This window comes from Octodon degus, unplaced genomic scaffold, assembly GCF_000260255.1.
Source record: "Octodon degus isolate 3935 unplaced genomic scaffold, OctDeg1.0 scaffold00117, whole genome shotgun sequence".
NCBI lineage: Eukaryota > Metazoa > Chordata > Mammalia > Rodentia > Octodontidae > Octodon > Octodon degus.
Window position 1 is genome coordinate 338468 of NW_004524693.1, and position 10180 is coordinate 348647.

Genomic DNA, 10180 nt, shown 5'->3' on the forward strand with positions numbered 1-10180 from the left:
ATTAGAGGGGCCAGGGAGATGGCTCAGTAGAATAAGCGCTTCCCTGGCAAGCGCAAGGGTCTGAGTTCGATCCCTGGTTCCGCCAAAAAAAAAAAAAAAAAAGAGAGAGAAGAAAAGTCATTAGAAACCACTGGAAAGACTGAACAGGAGAGTAACATGATCAGATTTGTAAATAAAAAATCTCTGCTTGCTTTTGTCTCTGTGTGTATTTCCAATGATGAGCTAACAGAGTCTCCTGTAAAGGCCTCTAAATCTTGCTTTTTAAATTTAATTTAAAAAGAGAATATAAAAAAGAATATAAAAATAATAAGTAAGACATTAGAAATGATACATAATTTCAAAAAAAAAAAAAACCCCAAGATAATAAGCATTCAACAATGGCTGTTTTATTGTGCATTGTTGTCTTCAATGTAGTTGCTCAGATTACCAGATACAAACTTGCAAAATTGGTCAAAATAAAAATTTTAAGCATTTTTAACTAATTCCTGCAAAAAAAAACCAGTAAAAAGTAGCAGAATCATCTTAACTATCCTGTGTATATACATACATGATTTTTTCCCTTCCTTTTTTAAATCTTTTTTTCCCCTTTGCCCCATTCCAGCTGTTCTTTCTCTTTGAGCAGTTTCTTTCCCTTTTACTATATCTATTGTAGCTTTCAGATTTTATTGAGTCTTTCAGTTTCTTACACTAGAGAGACAATGCAATGTTTACACATGTGGGAATGATTTATTTCACTTATGAGTATAACATCTAGTTGTAACCCTTTACCTATAAGGGCCTCAAGATCATCTTTCTTTGTAGCTGAGTAATACTCCATTATATAACAATACAACATCTTCTTTATCCATTTCTTAGGTGATGAGTATTTTGGTTGTTTCCAAGATTTAGCTATGACAAATTGTGCTACTATAAATATGGGTGCACCTATATCACTGTAGCATGATGTTTTCAATTCTTCCAGAAAAGTACCCAGAAAGGAAATAGCTGGATCGACTAGGACCTCCGATCCCGTTTGTCTGACCAACCTCCACACTGCTTTCCAGAGGTTGTACTAGTCTGTACGCCCACCAACAGTGGAGAAGTTTTCTTTTTCCCCATAGTCTCTCTTTTTTTTTTTATTTTCTTTTTTCCCCATAGTCTCTTCAGCATTTGTTATTAGTTGATTTCTTGGTGATAACCATTCTTTCAGGGGTGAGATGGAATCTCAGTGTTCTTTTTTTTTTTTTTCAGTGTTCTTTTAATTTGCATTACTCAAATGTCCAATTCTATGAAACATTTTTTCATGTATTTATTTGCCATTTGTAATGCTTCATCTGAGAAGTGTGTGTTCATCTCAGATGCCCACTTTTGGATTTGGTCCTTGGATTTTGGGGGCCTGATTTAAAAAAAATATTTATGTATTCTAAATAGAATTCCTTTGTTTGAGTGACTGTGGTTAAGATTGTTTCCAACTCTATGGTTTGTCCAGCACTCTGTTGGTGATTTCTTTCGAAGTACAAAAACTTCAGTAAGATGAGATCCCAGTTGTTGATTCTTGATTTTTGTTGTTGTTGTTGTTACCTGGGATCAATCTTGGGACCTTATGCTTGCCAGCCAGGCGATTATACTGCTGTGCTATATCCCCAGCAGTCATTGATTCTTTGAAGTAGTTTCCATGCAGTTTGGTTTTTGTTCATGAACTGCTGCCTACTCTATGTCTTCAAGAAAGCTACTTATTTCTCTTCCAGTAGATTTAGTTGTTCTGTTTTAATGTCTAGAACTTTAATCCATTGTGACTTTAGTTTACTGCATGGTGATAGACGATCTAGTTTTAGTTTTTGGCTTGTGCAAAGCCAGTTTTTCTAGTACCATTTGTTAAAGAGGCTGTCTTTCTTCCAGTGATGGTGTTTGACCCTTTTGTCAAAGAGGCCAACTAAAACTATGTTTTTAGTTGTGTCTACATCTGCTAATCTGTTCCATTGATCCCCACATCTGATTTTATGCCAGTGCCATGCTGATTTTAATCACAGCTTTGTAGCATAATTTTAAGTCAGAGAATGTGGTGTCGCCTGCCTTGCCCTTGTTGACCAGAATTGCCTTTGCTGTTATACATCTTTTCTGGTTCCAAATAAATTTGAGGAATGTTTTCTCTAGATCTGTTAGGTATGCTAATGATATTTTGATTGGGATTGTATTAAATCTGTTTAACGGTTTTGGGACTAGGGACATTTTCACAATGTTGGTTCTTCCTCTCCATGAGCAAGGAATGTCTTTCCATTTTCTGAAATCCTCTTCAATCTTCTTTTTCACAGTGCTGTAGTTTTCAATGTAGAAGTCTTTTACATCCTTGATTAGATTATCCCTAAATATTTCGTTTTTTGGATGCTGTTGTGAAGGGTGTTGCTTCCCTAATTTCTCTCTCAGTGAGTTTGTTGTGTACAGGAGTGCTATGGATTTTTGAGTGTTGAATTTTTATGTCTTCTTGATTCAGTTTTGGTAATTCATGCATATCTAGGAATCTGTCCATTTTTTTTTCTGTTCTCCATCCTAAAAGTAAAAATTTTTAAAGTAGTTATTGATGATCGTCTGAATTTCCACAGTCTCTGTAGTAATCTCATCCTTTTCATTTTTTATTACATGAATTTGAATGTTTTCTTTCCTTTTATTGATGAGGTAGGGTAGGGGATTATCAATTTTATTTAATCTTTCAAAGAACCAACTCTTTGATTCATTAATTGTATTGTTTTCTTTGTCTTAATTGCATTAATTTCTGCTCTGATTTTTATAATTTCCTACCTTTTTTGTGCTTTGTGCTTGACTTGCTCTTTTTTTTTTTTCTAGAAGCTTGAGGTGCAGCATAAGGTTATTTATTTGTCATTGTTGTTTTCCTAATGTAAAAGTCCACCATCATAAATTTCCCTCTGAGGAAAGCTTTTATTGCATCTCACAAATTCCAGTAATTTGTGTTGTAATTATTTATTTATTTGTTTATTTATTTGGTAAAGGGTCTCACTATGCAGCTTGGACTCATAGTGATCCTCATGTTTCAGCTTCCCAGTGCTGGGATTACAGGTGTGCATCACCATGCCTGGTTCTAGTGGCTTCTGGGGCCAGCATGGCATGTGGCACAGGAGATCGAACTCAGGATCTTGAACTTGCCAGGCAGGTACTTATACCTCCAAACTATCTCCCTAGCCCCTCATTTCTTCTTTAATTTCATCTGTGATATTTCTTGTTTAATTTAATCTGTGACCCATTGGTTGTTCTGGATGGTGTTATTTAGCTTCCTTGTGTTGTGCTGGAGAGATAGAGCAGTAGAATAAGCGCTTGCCTGGCAAGCACAAGGGACTGAGTTCAATCCCCGGTTCTGCAAAAATAATAATAATAATAATAATAATAATAATAATAATAATTTTCCTGTGTTTATGGGCCTTTTGCAGTTTCTTTTTTTGTTAATTTCCTGTTTCATTGAACTATGTTCAGATAATATGCATGGGATAATTTCAATTCCTTTGCATTTACTTAAGCATATTCTATAGACTAGTATGTGGTCTATTTTAGAGAACTTCATGTGTACAGCTGAAAAGAATGTGTATTCAGATACTGTTGTGTGGAACACTCTGTAAACATCTATGAGGTTTATTTGATCAAAGGTTTGGTTCAGTTCTGCTACCTCTTCACTAATTTGTTGTCTAGTTAACCTATCACTTGGAGACAATAGGGCTTTAAGGGCCCCTGTAAAGACTGTGTTATTGGTCATTTGATTTTTATGTCCTTTAAAATTTGTCTTATATAGTTGGGTGCTCCCATATTTGGTGCATAAGTATTTATGATTGTTATCTCTTCCTCTTGAAGTTTTCCCCTAACAAGTATGTAGTGACCTTCTTTATCTCGTTTGATTTTTTTTTTAACGTATTTAATACAGGGTCTACAGGGTCTACAGGGTCTCACTACATAGATCAGACTTGTAGTGATTCTCCTGCTTTCAGCCTCTCAAGAGCTGAGATTACAGGCACCACCACATCCCCAGTATCAGAGAGCTCCGGGGTCAGGGCCAGCAGGACAGGCTGGGGATTGAACCTCTGACCTCTGCGTCTGCCTAAGCAGGCATTTTAATCCGCTGAGCTCTCTGGCCAGCCTTTTTTTTTTTTTCATCCAATAAGTCATAACTTTATTAGTGATAGAAACAGTACAAATTTCAAACCAAGCTGCAGTGACCTTTTTGAAACACCAGAAAAAGCCCTTCTTTCCAATGATTACATTGTTAGTTCCATAATAGCATTTACAATATCATTACTGTTGTTCTTCAGTGCTCGGACTGCCTTTGCCCTCGACACATTTGCTTGTGACATAACCAACTCTATGTCCTTAACTTCCATGCCTGTTTCATCAACCTCTTCCTCTTCACTCTCCTCTTGTACAGTTGGAGTCTGTGTATTTTCTTGAATGTTTGAGACAGCTTCACCTTGAACTTTGAATTTCTCAGCAGCTGCTAACTGTGCTTACTGAGATAAATCCTCAATCTTGGCTTCCCCAAAAACTATGTAGGTATCTGAAGCTGGGCTCTTATAGACATCTGGTTTTGTAATGACAAAGAGGATATTCTTAGACTTCCGAATAGTGACTCTAGTAACTCCTGTAACCTGCCGAAGACCCAGTTTGGACATAGCCTTCCGTGCCTTCTTCTCACTCCGACTCTATTTTGCTTTACTGACTGGTTCTTCATCAATTTCAGCTGCTGCTGCCAGCTGGGCTTGTTGTGTGGTTGCTTGTGTGGAATCTTGCTCTTCGAGCTCTGGTACTGATTCATCACTGTCATATTCTGTTCCAGACCCTGTCTCAGCCTGGGGCTGTGGCAACTCCTGCTCTGTAGCAGGAACGGTTTCTGTGGTTTCACCCGGGCATTTTGTGCAGAGAACACGGAACCAAGATGGCGGCAGAAAGGGCTGGCCAGCCTTTTGTTTGATCATTCTTTATTTTAAAGTTCACATATCTCGGGCCAGAGTCGTAGGCAAGTGCAGGGACTGGGGTTTGATCCCAGGCACTACACGCTCTGCGGGCCCCACCCCTGGATGCACTGAGCCTGCCACAGAGACCAGAGATTACAATGGTGGCTCACCCTTGTAATCCCAGTGCTGGGGAGGCTGACAACAGGAGGATCGCTATGTGTCTGAGCTGCATAGTGAGACCCTGTACCAAATACACTTAAAGAAAAAAAAGTTCACATACCTCTAAATTTTTCTACTTTAGGCAAAAGGACTTTTAGCCTAAGTGAATACCCTGGGGAATTTGGTAGTACTCCAGTTGTCTTTCTTCAGGATTTCAGTTTTCAAGCCCCCCCTCTTGGGTCATCAAAGTCTAAGGTTTCTCATCAGCGGCTGCCTAGAAGTGATCTACTTGTGTTAAGGACCTATGAGTATGGACCTATGCATATTCTGTTACTCTATTTTCCCTGTCCCTAAGCCTGTGTGTGGCATAGACATGTCTCTATATTTCTGCTAACTTGGTGTCATTTCCCTACGTGGACTTTTCAAAATAATTACTGACTCACTAGAAGGACTCCTGGTATCATGATGCTTGCCTATTTACCTTGCATTAACATTCCAATTTCAAAACGTATTTGTAAATAATCTCCAAGGTCTATGATAAAGACCTCTTTTATTTTTCCCCAAAATTAAGTGTTTACCTATAATACAACTTAGAACTCAGAAGGTTTGAGTAGCCACATCCTTCCAGGAATAGCTTTCATTCTGCTCTGACTCTTTCAGGGAAAAAATTGAAAAGAGGAGCTTGTTAGCAACTAAACGACAGACCCAGATTTAGAACTGGATAAGAGATATTTGTGACATGTACGAAACTGTGTCGTTGTATGTTGCTTTGTTTCTAAAGACATGCTAATTTGCCATTTAGAGTTTTACCTTCCTAAGTATCCAGACTACAAACTTTACTGGAGTTTATTCAGATCCTGGTTTTTTGTTTTGTTTTTTTTTCCTTCATTTTAGGGAAAGGTCTACAGGGTGTTCAGGGTCTCACTACTAGATTGGACTTATAGTGATCCACCTGTTTACAGCCTCCCAAGCGCTGGGATTACAGGCACGCGCCACCATGCCCAGTCTCAAGCATGCTCCCGGGGGCGTGGCCCACACAGCAGGCCACAGATCCTGTTTTTAAAGAAACTTCTCCATTTTCTCTTTTATTTGAAAATATATTTTAAAACTTGCCAGTATTGGAAAATATGTGGAGAGTATTTTTTGTTGTTATTGTTGTAGGCATTATAAAACTAAGTAGCCAATGGTAACATTAGTTTGAACTTTACCTTGGAACATATCCATGAAGAACAAAGGAATCCTGGTTAATCCTTCTGATTTTCTCCAGCTTCTTATATCAAAAACCCTTTGACACAGTAAGCTATGATTTGTGAATTACTTATTGTAGCTTAGATCCATTTTGAAGGCTTTGCATTACTTAAAATGGATATTTTTACCCTGACTCCTGTCTTCTGTTTTTCCAGTTATTCCACCCATTATTTTATTTTGCTCAGATTCCTTATCTTTCCAACCACATTATTTGGGAGGATGAGCTATGGGCTGAATCACACTGGCTGTCAGTTCTGAGTTGGGGAGAAAGCTTGGGAAATGCATCGGGGCTGCTGTTCATTGCTCAGCATTCTGAGCTGTCGTTGCTGTGGTTCTTCAAGTTTTTGGAATTTTAAGAAGAATCTTAGAGAGCTGATCTGGATCCATCATACTATTTCAGATAAAAGGTTGGTAGGCCTTCCCAAGATCTGATGTAGGGCTTTAGTGAAGTAAGATACTTTGGGTTCGAGATAGCTCAGCGGACTAAGCACCTGCTTAGGCAAGTGCGGACCAGGGTGCGATCCCAGTACTGTATGCTGCTCCGGCCCTGCCCCTGGCTGCACTGAGCCTGCCACCGAGTCCTGGTGTGATGGTGCATGCCTGTAATCCCAGCACTGGGGAGGCTGAAAACAGGAGGATCACTACAACTGTACAACAACAAGATACTTTGGGTTCATTTAAGTAATATGAGGAAATAAAGGCAGCTAACTACAAGTTAACTATCATGCCTTTATTATACTGCAAAGTTTAACATCACTTCATATTTTCCAATCCAGGGAGCCACATCACTGGCTTGTTATTATTTTTGAAGAGAATGAGGATGGGTAAAGTCCACAATGAGGGCTTTTTCTGTGTACAAAACATTTCTGCCAGACAGTCTACAGATGGTATTCACATGGTCATCTTCTAAAATGCAAGTCTCATTTTAAGCTAGAGAAAGTCAGGTTAGATATATTGCCTTCGATTTTAGTTAGTATGTGGGTTGTAGAGGTTAGAGAAGTGATTGACACGCTTTTTCTCTGGAGGTCTAGATAGGAAATAGTTTTTGTGGATCTTACAGGCTCTGTCACAACGATCCAGCTCTGGTGCTGTAGTGTGAAAGATGGTGTAATAATACTCATAGATAGCTGAATGAGTGGGAATGTGTTCCAATAAAACTTTGTTTACAAAAGCACAGATGGTCAAACTTTGTTCCTATGTTATTGCTTACTGACCTTTGAATTACAACATTTAGAGTAGAGATTTCTTAACAGAATGATTTCAACACAACCAAAGGATATCATGAAATTATTTGACAACTGAGAAATTGTCTTGAAATAGGGTGTGTACTGCTCATTTTCCATGGACTCTGGTGTCTTCATTCTAACAGTCACTTCATTTATTGCTTTTGGACTTGAGTGATATGTTACTTTGGCTAAAATCCTGGAACTTCTGACACTCAGTTTTCATTGATCTCATCTCATAGTTCCCTTAGACATACCAAGACTTTGCAGTTTATAGGATTAGAATTTTGGGATGTCTCTTGTAGCAAATTCCACAAAGTAACTAGTGATGTCAAAAACTGTCAGTCTTTATCTAAGCCATTCAAAGTACAGTAAGACCTCGACTTAAGAACAAGCTCCATTTTAGGAGAAAGTTCCTAAGTCGGATTCATTCATCAGTTAGACAAAGTGAGTCTTATACACCTTTGACATAAGTATACAGTGCGTGTTGCTCTGTGCTTCCTGGAAGTCCCCTCACGTCGCTGCTGCTTTTCCTCTTGCTTCTGGACAGCCTGGGCTCGACTGAGCACCGTGCTACTGTGTACTATTACACTGTACAGTAAGCACACAGCAACACAACTACAACAATGTCTAAAAGACACGTGTGCTACTTTTACAGCTTGTTCACAACTATGAAAGTTCATAATGTGAGATATGTTCATGTCTGTGAAAATTCTCAATTCAAATGTTCGTAAGTCTAACTGTGGAATAAAAATTCACTTTGCTGTTTCTTACTCCAGTTTCTAATTTTGCACTTGGCCAAGTATTATCTTATGTCATTGTGATCTGCTCAAAGTCTTTTAGAAATCATGCAAAATAGTTTTGTGCTCTCACTAAGATGTATGCAGTACTTTTTTTTATTACTGTGTCTTGGAATAGTCATGTGTAACTATTCTGCTTTTTCATTGGGGCCTAGAGGTGGAATATCTTCCAGTAAGCCCTTGCACATATGTTTTCTCATTTAATATAATTTAATTATTTTTACAGATGAATCATGGAGAAGATAAAGTTACTTGCCCAAGGTCACCCACTAGCTGAGTACAGACAGTCTTCAAAAACAGGTCTGTTCAACTCCAAAGGGTGTGCTTTTCCCACTACCTCACAATGTCTACAGGAAGCTACTTGCAGTTCTTGGCAGGCTCAGAATTTTTTAAAAACCTAAACTATTTTCAAGTAAGTCACAGAAGAACTGAGTAGCGTAATATTCAATTCTTTTTCTATATTTTTGAAAGGACATGTTTTCAAAAGGAGATATGGTGGATGCCTTTGTTTAAACAACCAAGGTTCTATAACTAGAAAATTTCCAAATAAGGGTGACTTCCAAAAAATATTTGCTTTCTTGGCAGTCTGCACACATTCTTTGTGAATGCAACTACATTTCCCATCTTTCTTGTTCAGCAAAGAATCGTACGCTAATAAAATATTTTGAAAGGTGTGGCTTAGTAGTATTCTTTCAGGTCTGAAATAACCAGACTTCTTGGCATCATAACTTCAAATTGTGATAGAGCCAGTTGATAAGTTAAACATCGTGAAATTGACTTTTGTTGGGGTATAGTTCAATATTAGCTTTGATTGTGGATGTGAGTCAAGAAGCTAATGCCAAAGTCTTAAGTTACAGCTACTTAAAAGTATGGCTTTTCATAAGTGAGAGATAAATTTCCTTCTATCAAGATGAGTGTATTTTTCTTTTTGGCGAGAGTAAAAGATACAATAGTAAATCACTGCATGATAGAAAGTGGAGATAGAAGAGCTCACATTTAAAATTATTATAGCATGTATGACTCCCAGACCTCAATCACAGTTATACAAAAATGGATCTATGTTCTATAATATCTGTATTGAAGACTTAGAGCCTTAATGGAGGGGCTTAATGAGAGGGGACTGGTGGTGGAAAAATACTAAACTCAGTCTTTAGGTCTTGTCCTTCAGGCTGGCAACGTGATGCTTTGGAAATGCTGTGTAATTCTGTGAAATTTTGAGGTATTGGAGAACATGGATTGAGTGGCAGTAACAAGAGGACAGGTATGCCTTTGCTAGTCACAGGTCTAAGGAGATCAGTGCTGCACTGTCCACTCTCCTGGCCCACAGTGTCAGGAGTCTTCAGCTCTTGAGGCTCGAGAAACTTTGCCACCTCCATCACAATTATTCAGAATTAAAATTCAGAAAAGGAAAAGGCTTTTCCTCAGACTGGAATGGATTCTTCTGTCCACTTTCTTGGCCCATGTGAGCCCTCTATGTTAGGGACAGAGGAATCCATTCTAGTTGGAGGAAAAGCCTTCTCCCTTTCTGAATTTTATTTATTTATTTGTTTGTTTGTTTATTGTAATTTATCTATTTATTTTTGTAGTACCTGGGATTGAACTCAGGACCCTGCTCTTGCCATGCAAGCGCTTATTCTATTGAGCTATCTCCCTGGCTATTTTTTGCAATTTAGGGAAGGGTCTACAGGGTGTTCCGGGTTTCACTACTAGATCAGACTCGTAGTGATCCGCCTGTTTACAGCCTCCCAAGAGCTGGGATTACAGGTGCACGCCACCATGCCCAGTCTCAATTGCCATCTCATTACGCCCCAGGGGCGGGGCC

General features: G+C 38.5%; 1 pseudogene; it reads right to left on the minus strand.

Annotated features, from left to right (window-relative positions):
- Nucleotides 1–4230: 4230 nt before the first annotated feature.
- Nucleotides 4231–10180, minus strand: part of LOC101562368 — a 16126-nt pseudogene continuing 10176 nt past the window's right edge.